The sequence below is a fragment of the Peromyscus californicus genome, unplaced genomic scaffold (assembly GCF_007827085.1).
Source record: "Peromyscus californicus insignis strain IS unplaced genomic scaffold, ASM782708v3 Scaffold_18__1_contigs__length_77618521, whole genome shotgun sequence".
Taxonomy (NCBI): Eukaryota; Metazoa; Chordata; class Mammalia; order Rodentia; family Cricetidae; genus Peromyscus; species Peromyscus californicus.
The window spans coordinates 76,145,245-76,156,743 of NW_026294480.1; positions in this window are offsets into that span (position 1 = coordinate 76,145,245).

Consider the following 11,499-nt stretch of genomic DNA (forward strand, 5'->3'; position numbering starts at 1 on the left):
ACTCGCTTTAATTCCCCCTTCAGTCTCTAGCTTTAGAGTCATATACCCAAACAATCACAGTTCTCCCCTCCAGCCAGGTCACCAGGCCTGAATTCCTGCAAGGTCATAAAGGCAGGTAAGAGTTTCCCTAGGCAGTGATTGTCAGGCTTTCTTTTTAAACCTGAAAGTGGAGTGGTTAAGGGAGGAGGTCAGCTGAGAGCTAATATCAGTTACTTTATCAAAAAGGGAATTTATATGCTCAGTCTATATTCCTAGGAGTGGTTAGTAAGAAGTTAGGGATCTATAAAGTTAGTAAAGCTGTAAGAAAGGAGGGTCCGAGCTAAATTGTGCGAAGCTATTACTTAAGGTCCACCTGACCTAGGCAGTATCTCCTTGTGGAATTTACCCTAAATCTGGAGACTAGCATGTGGTGGTCTGGAGTGTTATTTCTGTTAGTCCTTGAAAGTGGCTAAGGGAGATATCTGATTCCAATTCTAAAAAGAGAAGAAATGGATGGGCCTGAGGGAAGGAAGTCTTTCCTGAGGTTGTTCTCCAAATACCTTGAACATATATGTACTAATAGGGATCAGTCCACACTGTTAGCAATTCTTAGGAAAAAAATCAATTGGGAAAGCTATGAAGGCTCACATGATTTTCATAACAGAAGACAGCTGATATATAACAAGCCAAATAACACCAAAAGCTCCTTGGAATTTGGCTTCCTCTGAAGAAATTCCTTGATCCCTTCAGGTAGTGGTTTTACCATAACCAGCTAATTTCTTATAATATATTCCTGTGACTCATAGTAGAAGACCATTGTTCCAATCTATGCTTTAAGGCACGCTTTATACAATGTCTTAAAGTTTCTGAAACAGACTACTTCCTGAAGGGCATCTTCTCATCCAGATGATTGACATGCCCTTTAGACTAACTCTTGAGGGAGGGGACAATATCATATCTGTTGTTCTGTTTTGTTTTTACCAAAAATCCTCCCACTAGATGATAACCTTATAATCTTCCTGGCAGTTTAGGATGCCATTTCTCCGCCAGAAAACGGAGATAAAACTCAGCTCTCATTATTGTGAGCAAAAACCAAAGCTCTACAGTTCCTGCTCCTGGTTTTACAAGCTGCTGACTAAAAAGGAAGGGTCAACCCTCAGGAGCTTTCAAGTCTGCTACTGTCTGGCTAGCAGTGTGACAGCAGGGCATGCAGATGTGAGGGAGCACAGGTCGCTATGCTCCACCGGCACACAGACTCCTTCCTAGCAGGCCCTTTCTTGGCCTACAGGGACGAGCCTCCCCCACTGAGTACTATGCTGGGAGAGTGGAGACTGAGAAGATTATGCTCCTGGTTGAGGCCAAAGGACCCCTGAACACCCTTTCCCTTCCTCCAGAATTTGGACAAAACTGTTAAAGAGCTGCAGGTTGTCCTTCCTCTCTTTGCTCCTCCCCACCCTGATGAGGATGTTATGGTCTGAAAAATACCAGGAATAGATCAGCCAACGAGAGAACTCAAGCTTCTTCACAAATCCCAGCCTGGGTTACAGCATTACTTTTATGCTTATTAATAAATATTAACTAATTATTTTATGCTAAGAGATATGCTAAGCATTGGAAAACTAAAATAAACAACACACTTTTGCCTCAAAGAGACAAAGTGGGCAGATGTAGGAGACGATCTGACAATTATGCTTCAATGCCACATGTTTCAATAGAGGGTTTTGTTATCATTCAGGCATTATGCTGGCCTGCCCCCAGGGTCCTCGGCTGCAGCCACTAAGAGCACCTCCTGTGCGCTCCTCAGTACTCAGGCAGGTACACTGGTCAGCTCAGGGTCCTATGGCCACTACATCACTACATAGTCCCTGTGTGCATGCTCTACATCCCCTTATAAAAGGCAGGCCCTAGAAAGGAGAGAGATGGTTCAGCAGTGAAGAGCACTGGCTGATGTTCCAGAGGACCCGGGTTCAATTCCCATGTGTCTGATCACGCCAGGCTTAAATAGATAGGTAGATAGGTAGATAGATAGATAGATAGATAGATAGATAGATAGATAGATAGATAGACAGATAGACAGATAGATGATAGATAGATAAATAAGGTGGGCAATGCCTGCCTCCCACCTTGCCCCTTCTCTCTGCCATTTCTCCCAGAAGCAGACCTCTGTGCCCCCTTCTTTCCCCTCCCCTCCAATAAACCTCCTACATGACTTTTGTTGTATGCTATTGGTGCCATGTGACTCGGCAGGCTTTCCTGGCAGCTCCTCCTGCCCACCAGCAGTATGAGGCATGCAGGGACCCTGGAACCCAATCCACCTGTGACAGCCTCATCTTTCCAATTAGCTGATAGCTGGGCCCCTCCATCCAACACCAATACGTTTGTTGAGTTCCCTTTCGCCCAGTAAATGCTTTCCTGGACCCATGGGCGTGATTGCTGAGCATCTGGCACCCCTCTGGTGTACTTGGAGGTGGGAGAACCCCCAATCACGGCCTTCAAGGCCATGATAGATCCCATTTGCTGACAATCAGCCCTGGCCATTTCCCATGAGTGAAGCTTCATCTCTCGACCATGGTTTCTCACCTCTCAGTTACCCCCCCCCCCCCCCCAGAAAACTCTGATACCAAGGAACCACATGTCTCTCTGGGCCCAGAGTCTCCTAGCCCCCTCTCCTGTGTGACATCATACGGGGCAGCTTGTGTATGCTCAGTCCTTGGCCCCTGCCCTTTGTGTGCCGACTCACTAAGCAGCCTGTGCCTTCTTGATCCTATCCTCCCTGAATTTCTGGGACACTGTATATTCCAAGCCTTTGAATCTTGTTTTTTTCTGCCTCACTCATGGGAACTGCACCTAATACCACAAGTCCAACCTCCCCTCTGGGATGTCTTTTAGAAAACCTCAAACTTCTACACTTAGCACTCGACTTAAGGGCTTCTAAACTTATCCGCCTTTGCAGTCAGATCTGGACCAAATACCCTTAGATAACCAATCAAAATGGCTGCCTACTAGCAGCTTAGATCCCAACATTATACGGGACCTTTCCAACTTCTGCCAGTGGTTGGGTAAATGGAAGCAGGTACCCTATGTTCAAGCCTTCTCTTTGTTCTTCTGTTCACCCACTCACATCCTCCTAGCTATGCAGTCTGAAGTGAGGAACCCTTCACTACTCTGGACTCTGCCAATGAATGCCCACTCTTCTGACCTCAACATGTAAGGGCTCCTCCAGCCCTTCCTCCTCCAGTAATGGTCCATTCTAACCGTCTGACTCTGACACCCACTTTCACTCCCCCTGTTACTCACTCTTGCTCTGTTATGAGACCCCATCCATCCCTCTCTACCCAGCCCAATCCAGCAAGAGGTTGCCAGGGTGGACGGACTGGTTAAGGTACATGTCCGCTTCTCATTAAGTGAACTCTCTCAAATAGAGAAAAAGCTGGGATCTCATACGTCTAACTCTACCTCTTTCATTAAAGAATTCCAGTCTATCACCCAATTGTATAGTCTTACCTTCTGTGGTATATATACACACACACACACACACACACACGCACGCACGCACGCACGCACGCACGCACGCACACACACACGCACGCACGCACGCACGCACGCATGCACACACACACACACACACACACACACACACATATATATATATATATATATATATATATATATATATATATATATATATATATATATGATCCTAGCTAATAACGTACTTCCTGAGGAGCACAGGCAAGTTTGAGAGAAGGCTAGAGCACATGCAGATGAAATGCACCAAACTAATGCAGCATACCTGGCCAGAGCCGAGGCAGTCCCCAACCAAGACCCCCCACCATGGGACTATAATGCCCCAGAGAGCATTCTAGCTAGATATCAGTTTACAACCTGCCTCCTGGCCAGTCTCCATAAGGCTGCCCTTAAGCCAGTTAACTATGAAAAACTCCAAGAAATCGTCCAGGACAAATAGGAAAATCCATCTCAGTTCCTAGAATGCATCACAAAGGCCCTCTTACAGTACACCAATTTAGACCCTGAAAACCCAGAGGGCAGACAACTACTTATGACATGTTTCTTTTCCCAGAGGTTCCCTGACATTAGGGCCAAGCTTCAGTGACTGGGGAGAGGCCCCTCACCCCACGGGCAGAAGTCTTAGCACTGACCTTTAAGGTGTAACAAGGGAGAGGTGAAAAAGCCCATAAGCAGAAATACTAAATGATGGCCAAGGCCATCCAACCAGCTTCAGCAGCTGCTGGGGCTCGAGGACCACTGGGTCCCTGATTCAAATGTGGCCAGGAGGGTCACTTGGCCTGGGCTTGCCCTAATCCCCACAGGCCACCTGGGCATGTCCAAGGTGCCACCAAGAGGAACACTGGGCTGTTGACTGCCCACGTGGCCCTTGTGGCATGGGGAAATCAGACACAGACCACCCTCTAGCCAAAGTTTTAGGCATGGCCATGTAACAAACACTATCGGGGTCCAGCCCCTTATAGTCTTTTCCCAGGGTTCCAGAAGAGTCAATACTGGAGGCAAAAATTGGTCCGAGGGTTGTTCAATGAATCTAAGTACACCGAGCTCTATTAGTTCATTCACTTTATTCTTCTAAGTCAAAATCTTCCCATGCTGTAGAGGTACCAGTGTATATGCATTTACAAACAGTAATACTTTGACAATGCAATGTGAGGTTTTCTGGGTCATAAGAGCCACACAAAGAGCAGTGATTGTCAGCTTTATTTGTAACCCGAAGGGGGAGTGGTTAAAGGAGGTGGTGTCAACTAAGGGCTACAATCAGCTAATAAATCGAAAAGGGAAATTCATGTGCTCAAACTATATTCTTAGAAGTGGTTGGGTAAAATGTTAGGACTTTTATATCACTAAGTCATGGGTAAAATAAAACTGCCTTTTTTTCCTTTGGAGCCGTATCTGTCTCAGTCTAATCTCCGTTGCACATTTTCTGGCAGGGCGGGGGCGGGGGTAGCTAGGCAGCCTGTGTCACAGCTTGATGTACCTGGTATGTATAAGCCTATCGGTTCCCCAGTGTCCAAGGGGGCTTTGCTATGTCTGTCGTGGGATATTAGGGAAAAAATCTACATACACTATGTTCTTATGTCTGTTAACTTTAGTCCTTTAAGACAAAATTCTATCAATTCAGTTATAGTTCCACCAGGCATTCAAGGCAGAAATAACTCTAGACATAATAAACTCTATATCCATCTACTTTATTTCTCTGGGATGAAATCCTGTCTCCATAGCTGCAGTTCCATCCAGCTCCCTAGCTCATAGTCCTGCTAATGACTAACTCCTATGCTTCCAGCCTCATCTTCGTCCTCTGTATCCTCTTTCTCCATCTCTGCTACTCTCTACTCCTGGCACTCAGAAAACTGTACTGGAGATCTGCTTACCCTCTACAGAACCTCTGTCATCTTCTCTTCTCTCTCGCCATGCTGTTCTGTCTTTGTCTGCAGAAAATGCCTGCCCTTTCTTCCCCTGGGCCCCTCCTTCCCTGCCTCCTCAGCAATGTTGTTTTATCTCTCACCTTAATATGTAAAAACCTCTTTTGTTTTCAGTCAAAATGCTCTGGAGAACCACTAGGCCTCTTCAAGGCAAGGGGATGGTTTGAGCTTCATTAGCACAGGAAACAAAGCTAGGTGTCTCAACCAGCTTGTCTCCTGAGCTCAGCAGGGCAGTAGTATGTTCAGCAGGTCTGGGGAGCTGAACTGTTTACCAGTAGGTCTGGGCACACAAGGATTTTATAGCAGAAGACAGCCGAAATATTAAAGACTGGGTCACACAAAATATTCATAATAAATGGCTTTGCCTTTTGACAGACCCTTGACCTGTCAAAGTTCAGCTTTAATACACAGCTGAATCTCTATGATATATTCTTGGGGCCCGCAAGATAAGCCCTTTTGTTCTGAGTTAAACGTTAAAGGGGAAGTCTAGAGATACCACTTGGGCTATGGGAGAAAGGAAGATTTAAGCTTAATTTGCACAAGAAACAAGGCTTTGTACCTAACACCCACCTGGCCTTGGCGTTGTCTCCATATGGATATTTACCTTAATTCAGGAGACTAGCAGGTGGTCTGGATGCTTATCTATCTGCAATTTGTCCTTGGATGTTTGAGAGGTATTTCAGATAAAATGCTTTTGTCCAGAGATGGCCTTGGCCCTGGATACTTGCTAAAGGAGATGTCTGATTTTAATGCTAAAAAGGGGAGATAAAAGCCTGATAAGAAGTCTTGCCTATGTGACTTGTCACACAGTTGGGGGAAGTTATCCAAATACCTTAATTGTACAGAGAAAAAATGTGCCCAATGAATGAGCAATCACACTGTTAAAAGTTCTTAGAATCAAATGGGAAAGCTACGATAGCATGCATGAAATTCATAGCAGGAAATGGCTAATATTCAAAAGCCAATATCACCAAGACTCCTTAAGTCTTGTATCCTCTAGAAAGGCCCTTGGCTTCTTCCAGGTATTAGGTTTGTCATAGTCAGCTGAATTCCTACCTCGTATTTCTGTGGCCTGCAGCAGCCATGGATCACGGAAGGGACCCAGGCTCCCTTGGCCCGACCACTGTCATCTCTGATAGGGAGACCTGGGTAGTCATCACAGCCATCTCCTTTTTCCTGGATTCTGGGGCTACTTACTCGAGACTAAGGAAGTTTTAGGGACCCACCTCTTCTTCTCATCTCCCTATTGTCAGGATAAGGGGGACAGTCTTACCTACTTCACCAGACCCCGCCACTCAATTGCATTTTCAAGGGTATTCCTCTCACTCATTTGTTTATGGTGGTTCCAACTTGTCCTATCCCCTTACTGGGAGGAGATCTTTTAGCCAAAGTGGGATCTTCTATTTCTTTTGCTCCTCCCATTCACTTGACCCCAGACTCATCAACAGTCCCTCTCCTCCTCCTTTTAGCCACTTACCCTACTGAGTCCAATGTGTCATTTCCTTTGCGAGCCTCCCAAGTGAACCCCTAAGTCTAAGACACCCAAAACCTCTCTGTTCCGAGACACTATTCCCCCATTATTGACCAATTACAGGACCTTACCTAGTATATTATCCAAGCCCAGTACCCACTCTCACTCTAGAGCCTCAGGGGACTTAAACATATCATCTCTGACCTCCTAAGAAACTACTTTGTCCCCCATATTCTCCTTTTATCACCCCTACACTTGCAGTTAAGAAGCCCAATGGTACCTATTGCCTGGTTAAAGACCTCCAGCTCATTAACTCTGCTACACCACTAACCCACAGGCTGAACTAATAGCTCTCACCCATGCCTTCCAATTGGCACAAGAACAATCCTTAAATGTTTCACAGACTCCAAATGTGCTTTTCATATCCTCCTGTCCCACTACCATCTGGAAAGAGTGTGGGCTACTTACAACAAAAGGTGGGTCCACAACCAACTCAGGTCAAACTACGGCCATGCTAAAAGCCTCCCATCTCCCCACAGCTATAGGAATTATTCACTGCCAGTCTCACCAGATCAACAACTCCATTATCTCTGAGGGAAATAACTGAGCTGATGAGGCAGATAGAGCTGCAGCCTTCCAAGGCCCTGAAGAGGATCTTGAGGCTGGACCTCAGAGGCCCTCATTAGTTCAGCCCACAGCAGTAGGAGCTTGCAGCAGGAGTGTGGCTTACTCATATCAAGAAGCAAGCAGTTCCCTGCAGAACCCATGAACTGACTCTGGTTATCTAGGCTTCTGTACCAAAGAGAGCCACAGCCTTCCAAAAACAGCACAGTGACTTGGGAGAATCTCAGCAGTAAAAACTAACCTGGAGTAGGGCAGCTCATCTGGAGGGAGAGGAATATTGGTTGATTTGATTATAACATAATCATTCAGAGGCTTAATATTATTTACAAAATGTATTGTCTATGGCAGACCTCTTGCTAGCTAGATAACCAAAGTCGGTTCATGGGTTCTGCACATTCTGTGAACCTGCCATACTGTAGCTTAAGCCCATACATTGTGACATCTCTACATCATGATCGTGACTCTCCTGGGTAACTCCACCATATTGGGAAGCTGAAGTGGGCAGAATCAGCAGCCAAGGCTGCTGCTTTTCATTCTAGCCATGCAGTTCAACAGTTTAACATCTCTCCTGGTCAGAAAAGGATTATAGATACACAAAAGACAGATTCAGATGGAATGAACTTCTAAATGGTTTACATTGTGTGTAAAAATGTATGTAGGCTTGGAAGAGAGAGGAAAAGGATAGACAGTTATATGAAGAAATAGATGGTTTTAAAAAATAAAGTCTTTGTCTTTGGGATTTTTAACTAGAGAGAAATATTTGATTATAAAGGCTGCTGAGTTAAGCCAATATGCATATTTTAAAGGTATCTTGACTTCAAAATTTGTGTCTAAGGATACATTGCTTTGGCAAAGAAGTTCTGCTTTTATTTCCACAGAAGATGAGAACCTGTGGATTGATTCCAGGCTAATATGGTTTGCTCAAGGAAGACCCCCTGAGAGGTCTCTAGATGTTCCAACATCCAGAACAGCTTCAAGGCAGCTGGCTCAGACAATGTAGCCTCACAGACTACTCTATTCAGGACTTGACCATAATTCTTAATTTTCTCAGGATCCCCATAAGATTACCAGCACCCCCAACCAGCAGTAAGTAATATGAGAAGCTATGCCCAAACTCCAAAATATTGTTTATAAATGTTTATTTTTATTTAGAGGGGGGTTGATTATAAATACAATCTCTTTCTAAAAAAGAAAAGGGAATAGTATAGATATGATAGGATAAAAGGGTAGATTATTAAATCTACTTTTAAAGAGCAACAACTTGTTTAAAATGATTTATATTGCTATTGATTTTAGTTTATTTATACAAATTTAAAGTTAATTTTGTTATACTGTATGAATATTTCTACTCTTGTTTAAGGTATGTTTGTGTAGCTCATTTGAAATTGTAATGCAAAAAAAAAGAAATTGTAATGTATAATTAAGAAATACGGATTAAAAATTAGTCAAAAAATATGATAATCAAACTTATAGTCATGTTAGTTTTGTAGGTATACATAGATATATTTCACTTAGGTAGGTAATGGTCAAATACTTCAAAGACCTACAGAATATGACATTTAAAATGTTTTAAAAACTTAGACTTTCTGGACAGTGAGACTTGTCTGCTCCTGGCAGCACTGATTCACTTCAAAGAAGATGATGGGCATTGAAGAAACTCCATATGGAGTTTGCTTTCCTTATGTCAAAAGTTAGCCATTTGGGTAAGAAACTGTTCTTGCCTGGACTGCTTGACAAAAGGTTGTATCAATTGGACATGCAGGGCCCATGAAAAATGACCACTAAATTTTACCAAAACAGGTGAGATGGTCCTTCAGGTTCCTGCTTTTCAGAGGAGACTGCCAGACATTCTACAGGACACAGGGAGAAGCAACTAAAAAACTCTAGACCTATTGACTGAAAATGGATGCCCCAACATTGCAGAAGAACTTTAGGTGACTGTCTAGGCAGCCAGATGTCTCTGTCTCTTCTAGAATTTTAGAAGTTGCTTGCAATGCACTTCCTGTGTACTTAGGTAATATTATATCCTTCTGGGGCCTTTGATGTAGTTGAAGACTTAATACTTATAATTATAATTTTCCTTGGTTATGATAAAAGATAACTTAAATATGAAACCTTAGACTCACAAATATAGGCTAGCTAGAATATTTTCTTTAATTTTGCCAATTACAAATAGACTAAATATTGTAACTATAATTCTTGCTTGTTAACTGTTTGTTATATATAACTTTACTATGTTAAAGTTAAAACCTTCCATTTTCATTAGATAGAAAAGGGGAAGTGCTATGGTATGTCTTTCTGTATGCTGTGAATATGTGTTGCTGCCATTGGCTAATAAATAAAGCTGTTTTGGCCTCTGGCAAGGCAGCTTAGAGGCAGGTGGGAAATCCAAGCAGAGACAGGGAGAAGAAAAGAGAGAGAGAAGAGACACCAGCCACCACTGAAGGAGCAGCAAGATGCCATCATACTGGTAATGCCTGTGGCAACTTATAGATTAACAGAAATAGATTAAGTTATAAGAGCTAGCTAGCAAGAAGCCTGCCATAGACCATACAATTGGTAATTAAGATAAGCCACTTAATGATTATTTTTTTTTTTTTTTTTTTTTTTTTTTTTTTTGGTTTTTCGAGACAGGGTTTCTCTGTGTAGCTTTGCGCCTTTCCTGGTACTCGCTTTAGAAGCTGTGGGACTGTGGGGCTGGGCAGACCAGAGAAACACAGACCTCAGGGCTGGGTGGGACTAGAGAAACTTCTGGCTTCAAAATAGTAGACTGAGTTAAAATGATCTTTCCTCACCAATGTTAGTAGATTTTATCCAGTCTATTAAGGATCTATTTGAGTAAAAAAAAAAGTGCAAGAACAAATCAAACTACTGTCTCTTCTTGAATTGAGATAACATCTTCCTCTGCTTTGGGATGGAAGAGTCCCTGTCTTGGAGCTCTCCCATGAACACGTCTGGTTCTCAGGCATTTGCACCTCAAGCTTTCTTGTTTTCACACACATATTATGGGATTGTCAGCCTCCATAATTGTAAAACCAAATTTTATAACAGAGCCTCTCTCTATATTTTGGGTTTTATTTCTCTGAAGAAATCTAATATCACAACTCGTCTTTTCCATCTTTCTATTCCGCAATCCTATACAGTAGACATGGCATTCAGGCCAGGTCCTTTTGAGGTCCCTAAATGCTTGCTGCATTATCAGTCATCATATTCAAATAGCATGCCCTATGGCTGTTCTTGACTCTTTTTTTTTCACTTTTCATAAGGGTTATTTCCTAGAAGTCACGTAGCAGACTCACCTATATAGTTCATTAGAACTGTACCATGTGTGTTGGGCATTCTAAGAACCACCAAAACTCCTTTGCCCACATTTCGGAACCAGGTTCCTTGGAGTTCTCCCATCCCCTGCCCCCATTAATGACTCAGTACCAACGTTTCCGCTGTATTTTCCCTATGCGCATGCTCCGTCCCCCCTATGAAGCCCATGATCACATCCCTATCCTCGCTCAGAGGCAGCCATTTTATGCCCCCCCAATAAATTTCTTGTGAGGCCTGTTTGCATGGTATGATTTTTGTGGCATTCCTTGACCCTGATCACCAAGATACTCTTTCTCCACAAAACCTTTTCACTGTGTCTAAACCTAGACCTGTAATTGACAGAGAAATGAAGCTATCATTATTTGACTGAGATAAAGGACAGTGGAGAGGAACTTCAAGGACAAAGGATGACAAACAAAGTTTCTACAGCAAAGACGAAGAAATCTTTGTTAGGAAGACAAGACTAAACTCTTTACATAAACCATAAAGGTGTTTAAAAAAACAGTTGATTCTTACTATTCTGAGAGGGACTTTCAGCTGATAGCCAGCTACAAATTTTGAGAATTCTCCAACTAAGGTGGAAATATAGAATACCAACTAAAAAAGTTAATTTGAAATCCTGTTAAACTGTTCCCTAAATTTTGTAGAAGATTTAAT